The sequence below is a fragment of the Monodelphis domestica genome, chromosome 3, assembly GCF_027887165.1.
Source record: "Monodelphis domestica isolate mMonDom1 chromosome 3, mMonDom1.pri, whole genome shotgun sequence".
Lineage (NCBI taxonomy): Eukaryota > Metazoa > Chordata > Mammalia > Didelphimorphia > Didelphidae > Monodelphis > Monodelphis domestica.
The window spans coordinates 332,854,118-332,875,282 of record NC_077229.1 but is presented as its reverse complement, the minus strand read 5'-3'; the positions used below and the strand labels follow the sequence as shown (position 1 = coordinate 332,875,282).

Sequence of the window (21,165 nt, the reverse complement as noted above, 5' to 3'; positions counted from 1 at the left end):
CAGTGATTACAATAGTGCAAATGCAGGCAAGGAGATTGAAATCTAACACTTTGTAAATAATATGATCAAATCACCCCAGTTAAGAGATGAGAAAATTCAACCCTTTACTTTCTTTGTAGAGCTCAAGAAGTATGTGTGGAGCACATTAAATCTCTCTTCTGTCTCTTCTGTCTATGCTGATGTGTTGGTGGAATGTTTAGTCTTCCTGAGCCTTTTTTTCATTCTTTCTTATAAGGGATGGCTTACTGGGTAGGGAAGAAGAGTGATATGCTAATCAATCAATCAACTAATCAGTCAACATCTGTTAAGCATTACTAGGTGTCAGACATTGTGCTAAATATTTTATTGTCATTTTCAGTTGTGTGTGACTCTTCACTACCCCATTTGGGGTTTTCTTGGCAAAGATATTGGAGCAATTTGCCATTTTGTTATTCAGCTCATTTTATAGATGAGGAAACTGAGACAAACAAGATTAAAGGATTTTCACAGGGTCATGGAGTTAGTAAATTTCTGAGGCCACATTTGAACTCAAGAAGACAAGTTTTCCTGATTTCTGGTCCACTGCCTTTCCTAGCTGCCTGTGCTAAATATTAGGGATTCAGAAGGAGACAAAAGACAACCCCTGTTCTCAAAGAATTTATTTATTTATTTATGTTTTGCTTTCAGAAAAAATGTATTTAATCCAGAATATATAAGAAGTTAAACACAGACACCCCTCCTACATCCTCCCCAGAAGCAAAATTTTGAAATTTCTTGTGTTGATTCCATTGACAAATGTTAGTTTAGGTCCAAGTTCAAATATCCAAATTAAATGTCATCTGACTACAAAAGGAATTAAATAACTTGTATATATGACAATTTATTCTGTATGACACAAAGTTCATGTAAAGTCTTTCCTCTTTCTTCATTCTAAATTATTGTCATGCTCTGTAGAATAGATAGCTTGATTCCTTCTCTTAATTTTCTTCAGTAAGTGGTTTCCATTTCCAGTTTCATCACTTAGTCTTTTCAAGGACTTCTCATTTAAGTTCCTCCCTCTTCTAAATCCTGATTTTTACCAGATTTCTCCAGCTCATTTGTAGAAATCATGGTATCATCAGAATATAGTACCATGGAATCTGGTAAGATCCTAATGTCAGAAAAGCTTGTTGAAAAATCAGGAAGGTGATGATCAGGTGAGGGTTCCACTGAGGGAATACTAAAGTCACCATGTATGACTGTAATACCATCTTCACCCTCATCATCCTCATCAAGCATTATTTCATCTGGGTTAATTGAAGAAGATAAGACTGAATTATCTGTGTTGTATACTCTTGGTTCTTCTGATCCATGATTGTCCACGTCCTTCTCATAGTCTCCACACAATGAACTTTTTTCTATCACTTGTTGAATTTGATTATTCATATCAGTGAGGCCAAGCTGGGCACACAATTCTGTGGTCTGAGGACTGATCCTATGAACTAATTCCATGTGTTTCTGGGGCTTGCTGGGATCATATATAGCTGTCAGACTGAAGTTATATGGAACTTTGAGATCTTGGTTCATTTCTTCCAATACCTCTTTCCTAGATTCTTCTGTTGCACTATAATCCCACTTTGCTTGGAGGTCATTATTTTCAGGCATATTCCATAAGCTTCATGACATATTTACAAGACTATTAGTAGCCTTTAAAATAGTGAGCCATTCCAGGTCATAGTCCAAATAGTCTGGTGCATTTACATCATGGTCTACTTCTAATATCTGTAGGAAGTCTCTGTGGGGCAGACATTTGTCTAAGGCTAAAAATTTGGTTTCTTTTGGTGCCTGCCCATCATTGGCCTGATGTTTCATGACAGCTGCAAACTTCACATGAAGGTGTGCAGAGAACCAGTAAGTACGTTGCAGAAGATGTAAAAGATCTGAAGCAGCAGGGCTTCCCAACGTGTTGTTTTCTACTTATTGTTGAAAGAAGGATTTGTTTGATTTTTATTGCCATAATGATATATACTTCTTGGCTAGACAGGAATATATCAATAGGTTGCTTCAGCTTTTTTAATTTGAAGACTTTAATATTTCTCACATGATATACACTCCTTACTGAGTTTGGACCATAAGGGGGGCCCTCATAATGTCCTTTCCGGTAGTCATGAGATTTGAAGATACCAGAGATTACAGCAATTCTTAGACCACAGAATTTAACTACTCCAGCATATCCTAGATAATATATGATTGGTGCCACCCAGCCACCATAGGGTAGCTCCTGCAAGTGATTAGAAGCTTCATGATTTCCCCCAGTGAAGATTGTGAGAACAGGAACTTCTCTCCAGAATAATACTATATGCCAAGCCATGTGCTAAGCACTGGGGACATTGTATCTCAATCCAAAGTAAAACTTTGAGACCCGCAAACTACCTAGGTGTTCAAAACGCAAGTCCTTACATCTCCTCATTCCCCTTTTGCTGGCCAGAAAGGAAGATGGAGGAGGGGGTCATAAATAATTTGACCTGCATCTTGAGGTTAAAGGAAGAAAGGAAATGGGAATTTCTATAGGAGAAAAGGGAGGAAGGAGAGGAAAAGGGTAAGAAAATGGAAGAGGGAGGGAAGGAAGGGAGAAGAGGGAGAGAGGAAATGAAGGAAGTAAGGAGAGAGGGAAGGAAAAAAGCCTTCAAAGAATTTATTAATGAATATCAATGTTAAGAATTCATTGATTTAAAAATTTAAATTAAAAAAATTTTTAAATTAGAAAAAATATGGATATTTAAAAATAAAGGTATATCTGTTGTTAAGGGAGAAACTTATTTCAAGCCTGGCAGTTTGTATAATGCAAACTATCATCATTAGGTTTTCTCACTTCTGAGTCTTCATTATCTATATCCAATGTCTTTCCAAGAAGTATGGTACTTTGAACCAGTTCTATGAGTTTTCTTTACAAATCTGTATTATAATTTGGACCAGAGACATTGTTCATATGCTTATTTTTTCTTTGAGAACATTTAAGGGGAAGTATTTTTAGTGATTATAGATAACAATCAAGATTATTTATGTGGTTTCAGGGTCCGATGTGGTTAATGCAACATCATCTTCAAACAAATGTTTTGGAGGATGCTACTACCCAAAGGGAATATATCCTTTTAGTTCAGGGCTTGACTTTTTTGTGTTATGGACATCTTTTGCAGTCTGGTGAATTCTTTTGCACAGCCTTTCTCAGATTAATTTTTAAATGTATAAAATATATAGATTTATAACAAATCAATTATATTGAAATACAGTTAATAACATTTAAAAAACCAACTTCCCGGACCATGGGTTGAACCCCTTGATTTAGTTGGTCTACATACAATATTCATTCAGTAAAGGAGAATTTATGAAACATTTACACTGTACAGGCCCTGTGATGAATAGCAAGGCTACAAAGGCACTGAGAAAAATTGTTCTCACTCAAAGCAACTGGATTCTAGAAGCAGTAAGGTTTCAACATTAAAATGGATAAATAAATACAATACAATTTGAGAAGGGAGAGAGTATGAATAACTCAGGGATTAAGATTGGCTTAGTGTAGAGAGTTACCCAAATTTAACCTTAAAGTAAGCTAAGAGTTCTAAAATGTTAAAATAAGCCTCTGTATTGGCAAAGACATGGGAGATGGAATGTTGACTTCTGGGAATTAAAAACAGAAGTTTGTTTTTACTACAATTTCTTAAAGGAAGCAATGAGAAATAATTCTTGAAAGATGAGCTGGAGCCTGATTAGGAAGGTCTTAAAATGCCAAGTTGAGAAATTTTCATTTTACAATGATTCTTGTATGATTTTGATACATGCTTGAGAAACATTTTGTTTTAAAGAGCTTTGAAAGTGGTGTTTTGCTCTACTGAATCAAATGCTTATAGCCAACCAAAAATAATAAGTAAAATATAATATTTTGTTCTGTACATCTTGTTCTGTAATCTTGTGTTCAGTTGTGTGACTGTAAATACATGATCTCTTGGTGAAAGTCAGTGACTGTGGGTTCTCTTCCATTCATCAAAGATGTCTTTGATGTAGATCACTCTCATTAAGATTTTATGAAAATTCAAAAGTAGGCATATGGTTTAATAATTATTAATATATCAGTAACTACTATTTTTGGTAATAATGAAACCTATGATTTCTACCTTTCCTTATCCTCTGTTCTGACATTATGTTGAGAGTTCATCTCTTAATGGCTTTAAAACTATGTGCCAAAGGGGAAGCTGGGTAGCTCAGTGGATTGAGAGCCAGGCCTAGAGATGGGAGGTCCTAGGTTCAAATCTGGCCTCAGACACTTCTCAGCTGTGTGACCCTGGGAAAGTCACTTAACCCCCATTGCCTAGCCCTTACCGCTCATCTACCTTGGAGTCAATACACAGTATTGATGCCAAGATGGAAGATAAGGGTTTAAAAAAACAAACTAAGTGCCAGGTGTTGGAGGGGTGGGGGCAGGCAGCCATGTGGCTTGATGGATTGAGAGCCAGGCTTAGAGGCAGGAGGTCTTGGTTCAAATATAACTTAGTTTTTTAACCCCCATTGTCTAGGCTTAGGCCTTATCATTCTTCTGCATTGGAACCAACACTTGGTATTGATTCTAAGACAGAAGCTAAGGGTTTTAAAAAACAAATAAACAAACATACAAAAAACCCATATGACCTCCAGGGTGAACTTGTGTTGTATATATTGTCTGACTGCTCTTATCTTTGCTTTCTTTAGAATCATTTGTACTTCCTCATATAGCACAATAATGGTGACCCTTTTAAGGCACATATGGTGATTATTGTCATTGATGGAAGAAAAACTCATGCAAATTTGGAGTTTTTGTGCATTTATTTGTTTTTTGTCCTCTTTCTAAATTCATCCTTAAATGACATCAGGTTTTCCTGGATCTCTTGCCAAATTTACTAAAATCTCTTTTTTCTTTTAATTATCTGTTTTAAAAGCTAATACTGTTAATGACCATCCATCATCCTCGTCTATGTGATTTTACAAGTTTAAAGGGATTGTAGGAATATAAATTAGGAATAGAATGATTTCAGGGATTAGCTAAAAGAAGGGAATTTTGATATAAACTCTGGGAGAGGATTTTGGGAAGGAGAGAGGAATTGTGGGAGTTTGAACTGATAATCATTGTCTTACTTCCTTCTTGAATTTCCACAGAGATGGAAGGAAGTTTGACTCTCTGTATGGATTTCCACCAAGCTGGAAGGAGGTTTTGCTCTGAGAGGCTTTCCCTAGATAGTCAAAATTTCATGGAGAAATTATTGACTTCTTGATAGAGAATTTACTTTGGAGGAAACCAATTTCCCTAAGTTACAGAGATCATCTGCCAGTGGTCCGTCTGCCAGAAATCCTCTTGGGCTAAGGTAATCCAAAGATTTTCATCTGGAATTTGGGTTACTTAGTGGAGCCAAAGTCAGGCTTTCCCCCATTTTTTTTTTGTTAATCACTAGTGGGCAGATGAGGTTAGAGTCAGATAGCATATGGGTTTTTTTAGATAGAGCAGGGAGCTGTAGGTGGGCCCAGAGAAGAAAAAGAAGGCTCTCCTTTTGCAGGGGACTTAGATGTTGGGTGGAGCTTAGTTTTTAAGTGTTAGGGTCTTACCTATCAGTTTCTCTTACTCCCTTTATAAAATAAACTTTCCTTTTTTAAGCCAAGGGGTTTGTGCTTTACTGGACCTGGGGAGTTCCTAGGTGGGCTGTATTATCTCACATCCCTCTAGGACAGTTCCCCATTACAGGATGTTATCCCTGATTTGCCATCTTTGTCTCTGTCTTTCTTCTGGGCAAGGAGATCAAGGATTCTCAACTGGAGGCAGTGACTTCTCTCATCACTCTTTTATAGTCTTCCCTGCCTATATCCAAAAGCTACCAAGGTTAAACATTCAGTGTTACCTTTGCTTCGTCAGCTACACCACACATGCAGTCAAATGCCACATGAAAACAATGTTATTTCTATTTTCACAACTTTTTGTGTGTGTTGTGTGTGTGCCACTATCATCTCTACTTATAAGGTCAACACCCTGGGTACTTATTACCTCTCACCTAGACTTTTGCAATCACCTCCTCACTGTCCCCTCTGCCTTGGTCTTACTCCACTCCAATTCATTCTTCCTTCAATTGTGGAAATTATTTTCATAAAGTTCTAGACTGGAATTGTCACCCATTACTCAATAAAATTGGCTCTCTATTACATCTAGCATTAAACTCAAACTCCTTTGGCATTTAAAGCCCCTTCAAAATCTGACTCCTGTCCATCTTTCTAGATTTATTATATATTGTTCCTCTGCCCCACCAACTCTACAATCCAATCGTGTCATTCTTTATGTTCATCACTCTTTGTCTTTGTGTCTCTCTCATACACAGGACTCCATCTTCCAAATTCTTATCTTCACACTATTTTCTATACATAGAATGCTTCCATCCTTCACTTAAACCCCTCAGAATCCTTTGTTTCCATCAAAATTTAATTGAAGGAACATTTTATTCATCTAATGATTCCCCAGATGATGTTGCCTCACCCACCAAAAAACAAACAAAAAAACCCACTCATTTATTTTGTTCATATTTCATGTTTACATATGCCCGTGTTGTCTTCCCCATAGAATTTAAGCTTCTTTAGAGAACTGATGATTTCTTTTTATCTTTATACTATCTGTCAGTGTCTGTAAGTCAATAAAAAATTTATTAAGTAGTTATTGTGTACTACACACTGGCCTAAGCACTATGAATGGAAAATAAAATGGCAAAGCATTGCAATATATTTGCCATGGAAACCCTTAATGGCATCACAAAGAGATAGACACAACTGGAACAAATGAACAACAGCAAACACTGGGGAAGCAAAGAAAGGCCAAAACGTTGTCCCTTCCCTCAAGGAACTCATATTCTTTTTTTTTTTAAAGATATTTTATTTTTCCCAATTCGGTGTAATAATTTTCCACCTAATATTTCTCAAGTTATATGATTCAAGTCATCTCCCTCTCTCTCTTCCCTCCCCCTTCCTGGAGATGGTACACATGTGAACTGAGTTATACATGTATTATTCTGCAAAACATATCTCCATATTGTTCATTTTTGTAAGACCTAGTAGTGATATTACTGGAACAAAGGGTATATCCTGTTTTATAGACTTTTTTGGCATAAAAGAAGCTCATATCCTAATGGGAGACATAATAGGCAAATAATATTCTAAATACATATAAGGTAGATAGATGGTGAATAGCCCATTCATAAATGTTTGTTGATTGAGAATTTTTATTGGATTAACTTATTTAGGAATTAGTATTAGTCAATAATTGATAATACCTGCAAACATTTATTTTAAAAATTTATTTGCTATTTTCAGCATGAAAAGTTTGTTTTCCTGAGATCTGAGTTGTCTCAGTTGACTACCATATGTTCTTATTTTTATTCTTTTAGATACTTTAGCATTTCTTTTGGCCTCCATGCTGACATGTTGGACTATATTCAAATAACAGATTTAGACATTACTCACATTGGTAACCAATTATTTGTTGTCTAGTAGCATCTAATCAATTTGATTTTTTTTGTGATGTTATTTGGAACTTTTCATTTTTTTTAGCATTTCCAAATTTTCCTCTGGAAGAAAGTGTTCATTTTATATAGATATGAAGTTTCAACATACTAGCCTTTCCTTTTCTGCTCATTTCTTAATCTTGAAATGTTTTCCATGACATTTTCTCATTATCTTTTAATTTAAATTCCTATTAAAATAAATTATGATTTAACTTAAAGGATTTTATTTTGTTGATCATGGAATTTATCTTCTCATCTGCTCTTAAATAGCAATTATCTTCATGTGATCTTTTTGCAAATACTTATTATGGGCACTGAAATTCAAGGTGATTGAATATTCCATGAAATAATGTCTTATATTAATTTTGGACACATGATGACACCAACTCTGACCGCCTACATGGAATTATTTTTTTGGATCAAACTTGATAGACAGTGAATTATTTTCTAAGTGAAATTTTTTGGTTCTATGAACTACTTATTTGCATCTTTAAGAAAACTCAGTGAAACATCCTTCTATTTAGCTGCAAATTCCTTTTGTCTTCTGGTTTTATTTATAATAAGATTGTCAAGTTTGATAAGATTCCCTTTCTCCAGCAATATGCCCGCTCACTAGTCATGAGGTAAGGATCTCCTAATTGGAGTATAAAAGTTGATCCTGATAGGAAGCTTAAAAACTGTGATTCTTAGGCCTTTCTTCTTTTTTTCCAGTACTTTGCTTCCTACTCTGAAGTGGCATAGAAGTAAAGGCTATTTTATATTTTATATTTATATTATATTATATTTTTATATTTATATTTTTATATAAATATACATTTATATATTTCATGGGTAACCATGAACAAAGAATTCTTCACTGTATGTCAGCCCTATTGGTGATGAGTCTCATCACACTTAGCAAGGCACAGAAAGCAGGTACATCCTGTCACCAGAACTAATATACCTTAAGACATAGGTCTAACCATGTTACTCAGTTTCTCAAAAACCTCCAATATCTTCTCTTGCTTCAAAAACAAAAAAACAGACTCTCTGTTTGGCATTTAAAGCTCTTCATGATCTGGCTATAGCCTAATTTCTAGGATGATTGCATATTATTACTAGTCATTCAACATTTACCAGGTTCCTATGATATTCCAGGCACTGTGCTAGGTGAAAAAAAAAAAAAACAAAAAACAACCTAAACTTGTTTCCTACGCATAAAGAGCTCATAGTCTAATGAGAGAATCCAAAGGCAAACAACTATGGACAAAACAAGCTATAAAGAGAACAAATTGCTTATAATCAACAGAGGGAAGGTTCTAGAATTATAAGGAATCAGGAAAAGATTCCTGTAGAAGGTTGATTTTAGATGTGATTTGAAGGAAGGTAGGGAAGTCTTTGAAGGAAGGAGGCAAAAATGTCCCCCACATACTTTACATTCTTGTCAATATGTCCTACTTGTTGTTCTTGTATATGGCATTTCATTTCCTAAGTCTTTACACAAGCTGTCCCCCATGCCTACTTCCTCAACATGTCTCACTAAATTCCTAGGTCTCCTCATGGCTTAGTTCCAGTGTTGCCCTTCTCTTTCCTGATCCCTCTTAATTGCTCACCTTTCCCCTAAATATTACATTTATTTGTCTATGTACTCATAGTACATTGTGTCCCCATCAGAGAAATATTTTTTCAAAGCACATGTTTGTTGTCATTAAATATATTTTTCTCTTGGGCCAAACATTCTGTAAAACAGTTTGTAATTATAAAAAGAATGTGATTAAAATATCCATGTTTTTGACCTAGAAATTCTATTGTTAGGCATATACCAGAGTAGTTAAAAGACATAAATGACTCAATCCGCACCAAAAATTTTCAGAGCAGCATTTTTCATAATTACAAAGATTTGAAAACAAAGGTAGTGTTAATTGTTTGGAGAATAGCTAAACACATCATGATGTATGATGTATATATGTAATGGTTATGAGGCAATGTAAGAAATGATAAATGTGAAGATTCTAGAGATATGTGGAAAGACTTACTTGAACTAATACAGAGTATCATTAATAAAAATATTATAGGAATATAAATATTCCCAATGAAAATAGCAATGTAAGTGAGAATGATAGCAAAAGCAAGCTTCTATACAATTATGAAATGAAAAACATACACTGCCCTCCCTTTTTTTAGAGAGATATGGGGGGACTATAAGTGTCAAGCATTTCCAGTGCTATTAGAGGGTGAAAAATAGTTTGGCAAAACTAACCAATCCATCAATCAAATTCTTCTTTTATTATGTTTTGTTATAAGGGATGATCTCTTGTCTTCCATGTCATTGACCTTCCCTGTGTCTCCTGCTTGTCTGGCTTCCCCTCATCTGAATCCTTTGTTGTTTTACCATCTTCTTAACTTCCAAGTATAGGTATTCCCTAAGGCTCTGTCCTAGGCCCCTTTGTCTCATCTTTCTACCTGCTATCAATTATCTTTTTTATTTTTAATGGGTCCAAAGACCATCTATGTACAGGCAACTCCCAAATCTATATATATCCAGTTTTAATTTTCCCTGAACTTCAGTTTAGCACCACCAATAGGCATCTGGATGTCTTCTTGGCATCTTATGTTCAACATTTCCAAAATGGAATTTCATATCATGTCCCCTAAATTTGTCTTTTCTCATATTTTTGTAATTTTGGACTCTCCTAATCAAGGCTTGAAACCTTTGTCAACTTTAAGTCTTCTTTCTCATTTACTTCTAATGCCTAAATCACTGTAAAATCATATTGATGCTTCTGCCACATCTCATTCATATATACCCCAGACTGTACATATGTACAGTCAACTATCTGAATTCAAGCCTTTATCATTTCTTGGCTAGATTATTTTGATTGTATCTTAATTGCTTTCTACTTTCCTCTAGTTTGAGTCCTCCCTATGGCATCCTTTCTGCATCTTCAAAATAATTTTCCTCAGAGATAAATCTGAAGATGGTTCTTCTTTAACCACCAAATTTTATAGTTATGATAAAAATACATATATATATATATACATACATATGTATATAGAGAGAGTTAAGTCTCTGTGGTATAAAATGTAAAACTTGAGTTTTGTATTCAAAGCTATTCACAACATGGTTCTAAACTTATGTTTCCAGTCTTATTTCACATTACTCCCTTTCACATACTCTCTTTTCCATCCAGACTACTACTGTTCTCTGTACTCATTTGACTAACTCTGGCCTCTACAATTGGACAGAGGTTTTGCAAATTCCTCCATACTTGAAATGACTAACTTTCCCTTCCAAACATTTATGAATTTAATAATTCATATTTTCTTTCAGTCCTCATCTCATTCATCACCTCTCCCAGAAAAGCAGATCTTGCTACCTCTCTTCTTCTTCTTCCTTTTCCCTTCCTTCTTTCCTCTTCCCTTTTTTATCATTTCCCCTCAATTTTTCCTTTTCTCTTTTCTTGTCTACTGGTTTTCATTCTTCCCATCCCATTCCTTTTCTCTACTTTCATTCCTTCAAACTACTAAGTATGCTCACACATAATGTGTTTAGATATAGCTAGATATATATAGACATATAATATCCTTAATTAATCAAACTAAAAAAAATGAGTACTTTATTTTTTTAGTCCTCTTAAGAAAAAATAGTAAATATAATGGCAAATATTTCACTTACTTTTTTTTTTCTTTATGACTTCAATATTTATGCAAAAGCAGAGGCAAAATAGTCATTCAAAGTCTCTTGCTTTAACCTGTGTAAGGATGAACACAAGTTGGAGTTAATAGGGGGTACAGAAACTCTTGTTTTTTATTTAATTAGACAAAAACAAAAGCTTTCAGAATTTGTCACTGATTTGTTGATAAATTGGAGATGTTATAATTCCAAACAATAAGTTAATATCTGATTAGGCAGTCAGTGAAAATTGTTCAGTTTTCATTTTATTGACTACTTTTGTAACATTTCAGAAAACATATATTTTCCCACCCATCTTTTGACACATTTAGATGTGTCACAGTTATTTCTCAACAATTTTCTCTTCTGTACTTTGATATTGAGAAAGTTAATAACTAGCATTTTTATGTGTGTGTTTGGTACAATTGGCACAGAGGAGTAGTCAATACAGCATGCAGTTCAGGGGTGGTAGATAACAATGGACAATGTGAGGCTCATTCTTGGGAATCAAGGTGATGTTGATCCAGGGAAGAGTTAAACTGAGGAGTGGCTACCAGGGGGTATGTAGGTTCCATCTGGTAACTTTATATTTTAATCACTTATTTTTGCCAACTGGTTGCTAAGCTTCAACTATTTTTCTGTTACTGAAGAACTATAAAAGCTTTTCTCACTATTTCAAATTATCATGCCCCAGGATAAAGTCCTAGTTGCCTTGGCCCAGTTGCAGAGCTGTACAATTGGGTATACTTCCCTGTGATGAACTTTAGGGTCATAAAATCATTTCTAGGTAATTTGATACAAACTGAAATGGTTCAGTTAGAAGTTCAAATGATTTCCAATTTACTCTGAGGTTGACAAGAAATAAAAAGCAGCATCTTGTTACTGATATTATTTCTGAAAATAATAGGTTTCATCTCCTCTATGTGCTCATAAGAAGACTAAATTTTATGGAAATTGTCCTGCTGTAGCTTTCAGGCCTCTTCCTGATCAATCTGTGGCTATCCCTCTCACTTTTCTAAATTTTTTACATTCTCTTTATCACTTATTTTAGAATTATACACATTAGATAGTACTTAATGGATAAATGTATAGATTATGTGCCTTCAGGTGTAAGAGAATACATTTACTATGTTAAAAGAAATTCCAGGTAACATATCCAATTTAGCTTCCTAAAATATTCAGTGACCTGTTAAATGAAGTTCTGTAGACAGGCAATTGTCTATTAGTTATTAGGCTAATTACATATTCATCTATGTTTAGTTATTGAAGCACAGAAACACCTTAAAAACCAATTTGTAGTTATCCAGTGTAAAGCATGTTTATCCTATTAATGCTTTAATTTAAAATATGGAACAAACCACACACCCAACAACAGTCCTACTACTAAAGATAAAGTAGACCTAGACATTTACTTGAGCTGCTAATGGAACCAAAGTCATTAACCTAATTCATTCAGCTTATTCTAGACTAACTGCTGTTGTTCTCTCAATAGGGTGCATTATCGTAGCAAATTAAATGTTATGTTTTAGAATCCACTGGACCTTCTCCACAAGAAGCAGAGATTTTCTAGTGTAGGAATTCATAACATTTTTAATGTCAAGGACAGTCTGGTAAACTCAGAAATTTGGCAGTCTGGTGAAGCTTATGGATCTCTCCTTACAATAATGTTAGTTGCCTATAGAAGATTCATTGGATTTATATCTGCAAAGTACCTAGCACAAAGCTGTGTATGAAAGATCCTTAGTCAATTCCATCAAAGACTTGACCTAGAATAAATATTCCTAGTGCAGTGAATGTTGATCCAAGAGATCAGAGTAGTAAATACTTGTGATTTTGTCAGTATGTAGAAATCTGTTCAAACTTGCAGCTTACTGCTCTTCTGTGATTTAGGAGTTGCCTATGATAAACAGAAGTTAATCAGCTTACTCAGGATCACATAACTATTAAGTTCCAGGGACAGATTTAGACCCAGATTTTTCTGACTCCAAGTCCACACAAATCTGAATAATATGAATATGAACAATAGAAGTTCTCTTATTTCCCAAAATTATAATTTAAGTGAGTCATACATGTTCATAAGGAAAAATTATAGCACCAAAGTCAAATTTTATCAATATTTGACTTGAAGCACTTGATTATCAATCAACAAGTTAATTTACCAATGAAGTAACAGAATATTTGTCCCTATTTACCAATCCTTAACCTAACTGAAATTTGTCTGAGATAAAGGGAAATCTGTTCAAATACAAAAGAAAAATTGAGTCTTGGCAAAGAAGCTCTCTAGAGCAAACCATCATGTTTACCATGGCTGTCACTGCATGAGTAGCATGGACTCCAATTACTTCTCATTTTCCTAAAGCAGTTATGGGTAACCTTTTGAGCTTGGTGTGTCAAAATTTGCCAAAAAACTAAGCATAACTTGGGTGCTGTGTCATTTTGAGAAAAAAACATAATTTCACAATATTTATAGTTTAAATAACAAAAATGTGTAATTATAATATATAACTGTTTTTAATGAAGCAAAAACTAATTATTTAACTTACCTGCTTAGTGACTTCTTCGTTCATCTGTCAGTTGAATTCTTTTATTGGTCTTGATATTATTTAGCTTTTGTGGAGTGCCGTGAACGAAGATAAGTGAGGGGGAGGGGGAATTCTTTAGCGAACTTCCCTATTAGTCATTTTTTGATGCTGAATTTCATTGGCTATATCTTTAATTGAAGGTTGATATTTGGAACACTTCAAGCCCAAGCAAGCGCTACTAACTTCATCTGTCAATCTGTTTCTTTGTTGGTTTTGATATTATTTAACAGAGCAGGCATCAAATAATTTTTTCATGAAATTTAAGATTTAAGAAAGTAAGATGAAATATACAGTAATATACTTGGTTTACTTAAAATTATATAATACCAGTTTTGAGGAAAGTTACTCAAAAATTGTTCATAAAGACTGGAAAACATTTATCATGTACCTGTAACTACATGCACAGTACAGGTGTAGAATTTATAACAGATCTGATTGCTCCAAGTAAATAATTTATTCATGGCTAGTATATTATTGAATACATTGAGAGATCTGTGACTTTACTCTTTTAAGTACTTCTTTTGTAGGCATAGTGTGAAACTCCCTGTATCTCTAAACATCCTGTGTGATTCTTGTACATATTTTCCCCTAAGTTCTTCATAAAGTGTCCACTCAACATGCTAAAAGGTTTTGTTTGGTTTTTCTAATATTTGGAAGGTACAACTATAGTACTTGGGTATTTTCTTGGTAATTATTCATTTTGATTCATCAACAAAGAACCTGTTAAGTAAAAATAGTTTCCTACCACTGCTCACACGCAATGATAGCTTTCAATTTCCATTTGGAAAACTTGTAGTTTTGTTTCTTTTAGATTATGGTATTCATATAAGTAGCATCACCAAAATTTCATCTATTAAAGAAGATGGAGTTTGGTAGCTACAAATAGCTTGAGATTATTGAAAACTCAAATAATTTTGTAAATCTATCTAACCTATTTTTCTGTGTAACTGTGGGCAAAGGTCATTGTATGAATGCAACTGGTTATTGTTGAGACAATATTTGCAAAGCATTTTTCACAATGCCTAGCACATAGTAGGCACTTATTTTCTACTGTCTCCCCCATTCTAATTGAATGCTGTAATCTGGGTATTTGACATTTTTATTCACTTTGTATTTTCAGTGTGGATGGTGACACAACTTCTTTTTAATGACAATGGATTTCTCCAAGGCAAACAATTGATATATGTGTCTATGAATAGAAGCATTTAGAAAACACTGACATCAATGTGAAATTGGGTTGGAGGGATACCTGAATAATGAGCTCATTTTTTTTTCCAGTGAAGCTCATACTTAAATTTAAGATTTGCAATGTTCTCATCTATTTCCTGTATTCCTTTGCAGGTGATATATAGGGATTTTGAGGGAGGATTAGTACCTCTGGTGTGAGGGATTGTCATGTGCTTTTCAGAGCTATTCATCCACCTTTGATGTTTTTTCACTCAGCTCTCACCTGTTCCAAGAAGTTGTAGCATGTACAGTAGTCTCACCCTTGTAAACCATCTGGATAGAAGGGCTAAATCAGGTTCAGGGTATAATCAACAAGCTTTAAACCCTATAGTGAATCAGATAGGTGTCTACCCCAGGCATGTGAAGACTTTCCCTAGCAGAAGGTGGGTAGTGAGAACAATTTACTTAAATGACTATGCAGGCAATGGAAGCAGGCAATGTGGACTGCTTAAAACTTGGTTCGATTTTGAGGAATTCAAGATCATCCACTTCATCCCAAGTCATCACCAGTTTTCTTGACTTTTGTCTTGCCATTGGACTTCAATGACTCTGGGAGAGTGAAACTGATGACTTTGTGCAATTCTGCCTCATTTAAATAAAACTTTGCCCAGTCAAAAGACATCCACACGATGCCATCTTGGTTCTCTTTGAGTAAGAAGGACAATAACCAACCAATATCTGTCTAAAAACTTTCTAATATTTACTCTACAAAAGTAAAATAGTATTTTGAATTGCTCATTTAACAATATTGGATTTTCATTTTTAGTTTTGTCTTCTACTATTCATTCTGATATACCCCTTCTGGGTCCAAGAAAGGGACCACAGAAGGAAAGAAAGCTATTCTATATTTTTGTCTAACCCCACCCTCTCCTTCATTCTTTTCTTCATACAGGATTTTTTTTAAAACCCTTACCTTCCATCTTGGAGTTTGACTCCAAGGCAGAAAGCTAGGCAATGGGAGTTAAGTGACTTGCCCAGGGTCACACAGCTGGGAAGTGTCTGAGGCCCATATTTGAACCTAGGACCTCCCGTCTCTAGGCCTGACTCTCAATCCATTGAGCTACCCAGCTGCCCCCGTTCATACAGGATTTTTGATTACTATTACTTTATGATTCTTCGCACCTTCTTAAAGTTTATTTTATTCATAGATGCCATGGTGTGGGGAGGGAAACTATAGACTTGATGAGAAAACGAATGACATTTATTTTAAAAATACTTTGTCTAGTACACATTGTTGTGCATCTCCATAATTTTGGTGTGGAAGTTTTAAAAAGTTAGACAAGGAAAATTTTTGATTGGCAACATACAGTGACATCTCTCCAGTCATGTGCATAAAAGCAAAAGGGGCAGAATTACAACTTGTTTGATAGTTTTTTTTTCTTTTTCTTACCCCAAGTCTGCCTAATCACATGTTTTTGATTTTCTTCATCACACTGGTTTTCTTTATACCTCAGAGGGTAAGCATCCATAGCTTTGGTCTTCTATATATTTTCATTCGATGCTTTATCCACAGAGCATCCACTGGGACACTATTTATAGCCCCATGTGAACATCTCTGTTATGAATGAGCACTGCTAGTGATGATTATAATGCAAAATACTTGTAAATGTAATTCAAAAGCCTAACTCTTAAAAGCTTTTGTTTAGTTTATTGTTGGTTGCACAGGGCACACTGGCACATCAAGACAAAACTATTTCTGTGAGACAAATTTACCATTTGTCATCCCCTAATCTTTGATTTGACACTCTAAGGTGATGCACTGTCCTTCTGAAGAGCCTTGGCAGAGAAATGTAAACCTGCCAATGGATTTTTAGTCTATGAAATGGGACTATATTTCAAGCATTAAGTTAAGAGTACTATGGTTGAGAGATTTTAAAATATATATTAAATATATATATGTATATTATATGTTATATATATAATGAAATCCTTGCATAAATTATTGCATATGGAGCATTATTTACTTTAAAATTCAACTTTACCTAAATTCGGTATCATAAACTGGACTTTATGTGCATGCACACATAGAGAGACAGAGATATTTTGTAAAGGGTGTTTAGCATTAGTTAACTTCTGACAGTTCTTTGTATGCTGCTCACAAATCACTTAATATCTCTAAGCTTCAGTTTCTGCATCTGTATAATTAGGGTAATAACTGAGGTATTTACAAGGTTATTGTGAGATTCAAATGAGGTAAAATGATTTAAGAACTTTTCAAACCTTAAGACACTCTATAAATATCAGCTATTTTATACATAGTGTAACTTTAAAAAATAAAAGACAGGAATTAGACCTGTGATTTCATTGGTATAGGAAACTTTCAGTTGAGGAAATTCCCTGTACCAACGGAGTTTATAGTTAGAGATAGTACCTGGAAACACTGAGACATTAAACAACCCAAGGTCACATAAGACATATGAGTCAAAGATGGCACATAAACCCATGTCTTCTTGACTTTGAGGGTACATCTCCAGATTATTCCATAGTTCTCAATAAAGGAATATGATATAATTTAGATAAACTATAATAAACTTTATATCATGACTATCTACTTTGAGTATTATTCCTTGTAGTATCCCATTGATTCCAAGAGGTAGAAATTTATCTTTTCTAAATTTGGTATCTTCCCCATGCTTAGTATAGTGCTATGTTAAGAGAAGGTATTTGATAATTGCCTAGTTAATAAGTTAATGAATGGGAAATGAAAGCCATTTTTTCAACATGATCTATACTAGTTTATCTATTGGCAATTATTATTCATATTCTTTACCTAATTCTAGACACTAAAAAATACTTAGGCTTAAATTCTTTTGTCAAAAATGTAGAACAGAACCCCCTGTGAATATAAACATTAAAAAGACTATATATCCAATCATTTTGGAAAGCAATCTTGAATTATGCTCAAAGAGTTATAAAACTATATATACCTTTTGACCCAGTAATATCACCATTGGGTTCATTTTTTAAAGTGATTAAGGGAAATGGAAAAGATATGATGAGTTCTAAAATATTTTTGGCACTTCTTTTTGTGGTGTCAAAGAACTGTAATTTAAAGGGATGCCCACCAAATGGAGAATGACTGAACAAATTGTGGCATATGATTATGTTGGACTAATACTGCATTGTAAGAAATGATGATCAAATTAATTTTGGAAAAACATGAAAAGATCCACATGAAATTATGAAAAATGAAATGAGCAGAACCAAAAGAAACTTATACATGGCAACAGAAATATTATTTGAAGAGTGACTTGTCATATGTCCACTTCCAAAAAAAGAATGATAAATAGAAATGACAGTTTTATATATACACATATCTTTTCATCAAATGATGCCTTCTCTATTGGAGAGAGGGATGGGAGGAGAATGTTAACTAGGTATTTAAACATATAAAAAACCCCACAAATAAATAAAAGATTGGGTATTTCTACTTCATTCAGTGTGGAAGGGATTTCTTAGTTGGGTAATTTCCTTTCTCATGTGGCAAGAGAGCTTTGTTCTGATCTGTTTTTAATCTGTGCTGTTTAGTACCTTCTTAGAAAATCTGGTGGTCTGTGCACCTCCTCCAGAGGTGATGATGCTATCCACCACTTCCAGCTGTGAGTAAAATCTCAATAAATATTTCATGAGGATAGTTGTGGTTCTTATAGACTCTGTCCAAGATTCAGGCTTGTTAATTTGTTAGAACAACATGCAGTTAGAAACATCTAGAGTGACTAGCAAACTATCCAAATAGAAAGGAATGAAAAGCATACTGATAAGCTCTGTCTTTATCCTAATTTATAGTTATAACAGGCTTCACCTTGATTTGTCTCCCTTTTTATAAAAATTATATCCCTTTAATGCCTGGGGGCCATCTGGAATCCTTCAGTGAGGCTTCTAGGTGGCATAATGGACAAAGTACTGAAGTCAAGAAGACCTCAGTTTGATTCTTGCTTCAGATATTTATTAGTTGTTTGACCAGGAGAAATAATTTGAACCTTTGGAACTCATTTTTCTCATTGAGAAAATGAGTGGGTTGAATTTGATGGCCTCTTATTTTCTTTTAGTTTGAAATCTATGATCCTATGAATTCCCTGAATGGGGTTGAGCCATGTGTTTATTTGCTTCTAGAACTGGGCCAAAATGGGGAATCTGAAAATGGCAGTGAAAAAGTGAGATTTTAAATCTTATGCTTGTTTTACTATGAAAGAGTATGTTTATTGGATATATTTGCATACTATCAATACACCTCCTTCTTAGATAAACTGAGTGAGAACCCCTAGATTCCTTGAAGTCCTTGAACCTAATCAGCACAGTCACAATTCTTAACATCATTCTTTACATTTTAACTTGAGGTCATGTCTTCCCTCACAGGAAGCAAAATGATTCATTAGTTGTAAATAAAACCTTGTCTATTTAAAATTATTTACAGCCATTTTCATTAGGTGTTTTGATTACATATCATGGAATTGCAACAAAAAGACTATATAATCAGAAGCCAAGCATTTAATGATGAGCCTACTTTTTGACATCTTGAAATGATGAGGAAATAACAAATTCTAAGAATGAAGAGTCTCATGGTGTCTGTGCTTTTCCAAGGATCCAGAAAAAGCAAGGTCAAGACACATTGGTGTCCTTCTTCAAGATGTTCATCATCATAGCATTAGAGAAAGCTAAAGATCTTTGAAATTACTTTAGAAAAGTCTTTTTACCTTTCAGAGAGACAACTAGATGACACAATGGATAGAGTACTGGTCTTGGAATAAAGATGACCTGACTTTAGAACTAATGTAAAACAAAGCTGTGTGACCCTAGGCAAAGCATCTATTCTTTGTTTCATTTTCCTCAACTACACATGAGTAAAATAATAGCACCTATCTTGTAGGATTGTTGGGTAGATCAAATGAGATTATGTTGGTAAAGTGCTTAGCACAATTTCTGTCATATAATAGGTGCTTCCCTTCCCTTTGTTACCCTTCCCTTTCTTTCCCTTTATGTAAAGAAGTCTCTATATCCATAAATGAAGGAGTTGGGCTATATTATCTTACAATTTCTTTATAGCTCCCAATTTAGATCTTATGAACTTCTCTAGTCCACTCCTTTCATTGGGGCAGACCAGTATGCTAAAGTTCTGATCAATTTAATAATAATAATATTAACAATAACTAACATTCATAGAGGGCTTTTCCCACAAGATAGGTGATGTTATTATCTCCTATTTACAGATGAAGAAACTGAAGTGAAGAGAGGTCATATGTGGAAACTTTCTCAAGCTGGTTGTGAGCCTGGAGCAGAATTTGAACTTAGATCTCCCTGACTCAAAGTAAAGCATTTTATCTATTTTGCCACTTACCAAAGTCATATTGCTAGGTAAGGAACAGAGGCAGGATTCAAATCAAATCTTTAGACTCCAGTTCCACTGTTCTTTCTATAATATGCTTCATTAGCTATAGTAAATATTTCCTGAGCACCAGATTTGTGATGTCTTTTGTAACCAGGGCATTGCAGTTCCTTTTATTAAAAATATATACATTCTATATAGATTCATATTAATCATCTGGCATCTCTACTAGACATCAGTTTTGACCAGTTTAGATTTCTAGACTTTTATGGAATTTTCATTTATTGTACATCTGCTGACTGAATCCTTCCAGGAAGTACATCTGGTTTTGAAAATTTTAATTTGAAACTAAGTAGAAATAGATTTAATTGCAGCTCACAAGTTTGGTTCCTATCCAGAATGTAACAAGAAATTTCTATCATGTAGTAATGTAATATGTTAAAAATACCATAAATATATGAAAGGAAGTCATATTATCAAAGAAATCACTGCATGAAATATGGGGATTTAAATATTTTTAGAATTATTATTGGGGAAAGATCTTTTTTTGGAAGCCCATTACAAGAATGCCTTTATTCAGACATTTGAGAGATACATTTCATGTGTACCATATCACCTTTTGTAATTCAGTATTTTATGAGATGACCTCCACTGAAATTCATCTTTGATGCCTTATTGTGGACTTGAGATGATTTGGGGGTTTGTAAAGTTTTTTTTTTTCCGTGAAGTACAACTTTTGACAGGTTCTAACAGCCTAAAAAATCTTCAAATAAGGTCCTCATGATCAAATATATGGTTATTATCTGATGCTCATCCTAAATAAATTCAAAAAATCCTCCAAAATACTGGAAACCAAGA

General features: G+C 34.3%; 1 pseudogene; it reads right to left on the bottom strand.

Moving 5' to 3' along the window:
• Positions 1–904: 904 nt before the first annotated feature.
• LOC100027151 (lariat debranching enzyme-like) lies at positions 905–2,329 on the bottom strand (annotated as a pseudogene).
• Between the last annotated feature and the right edge of the window lie 18,836 nt (positions 2,330–21,165).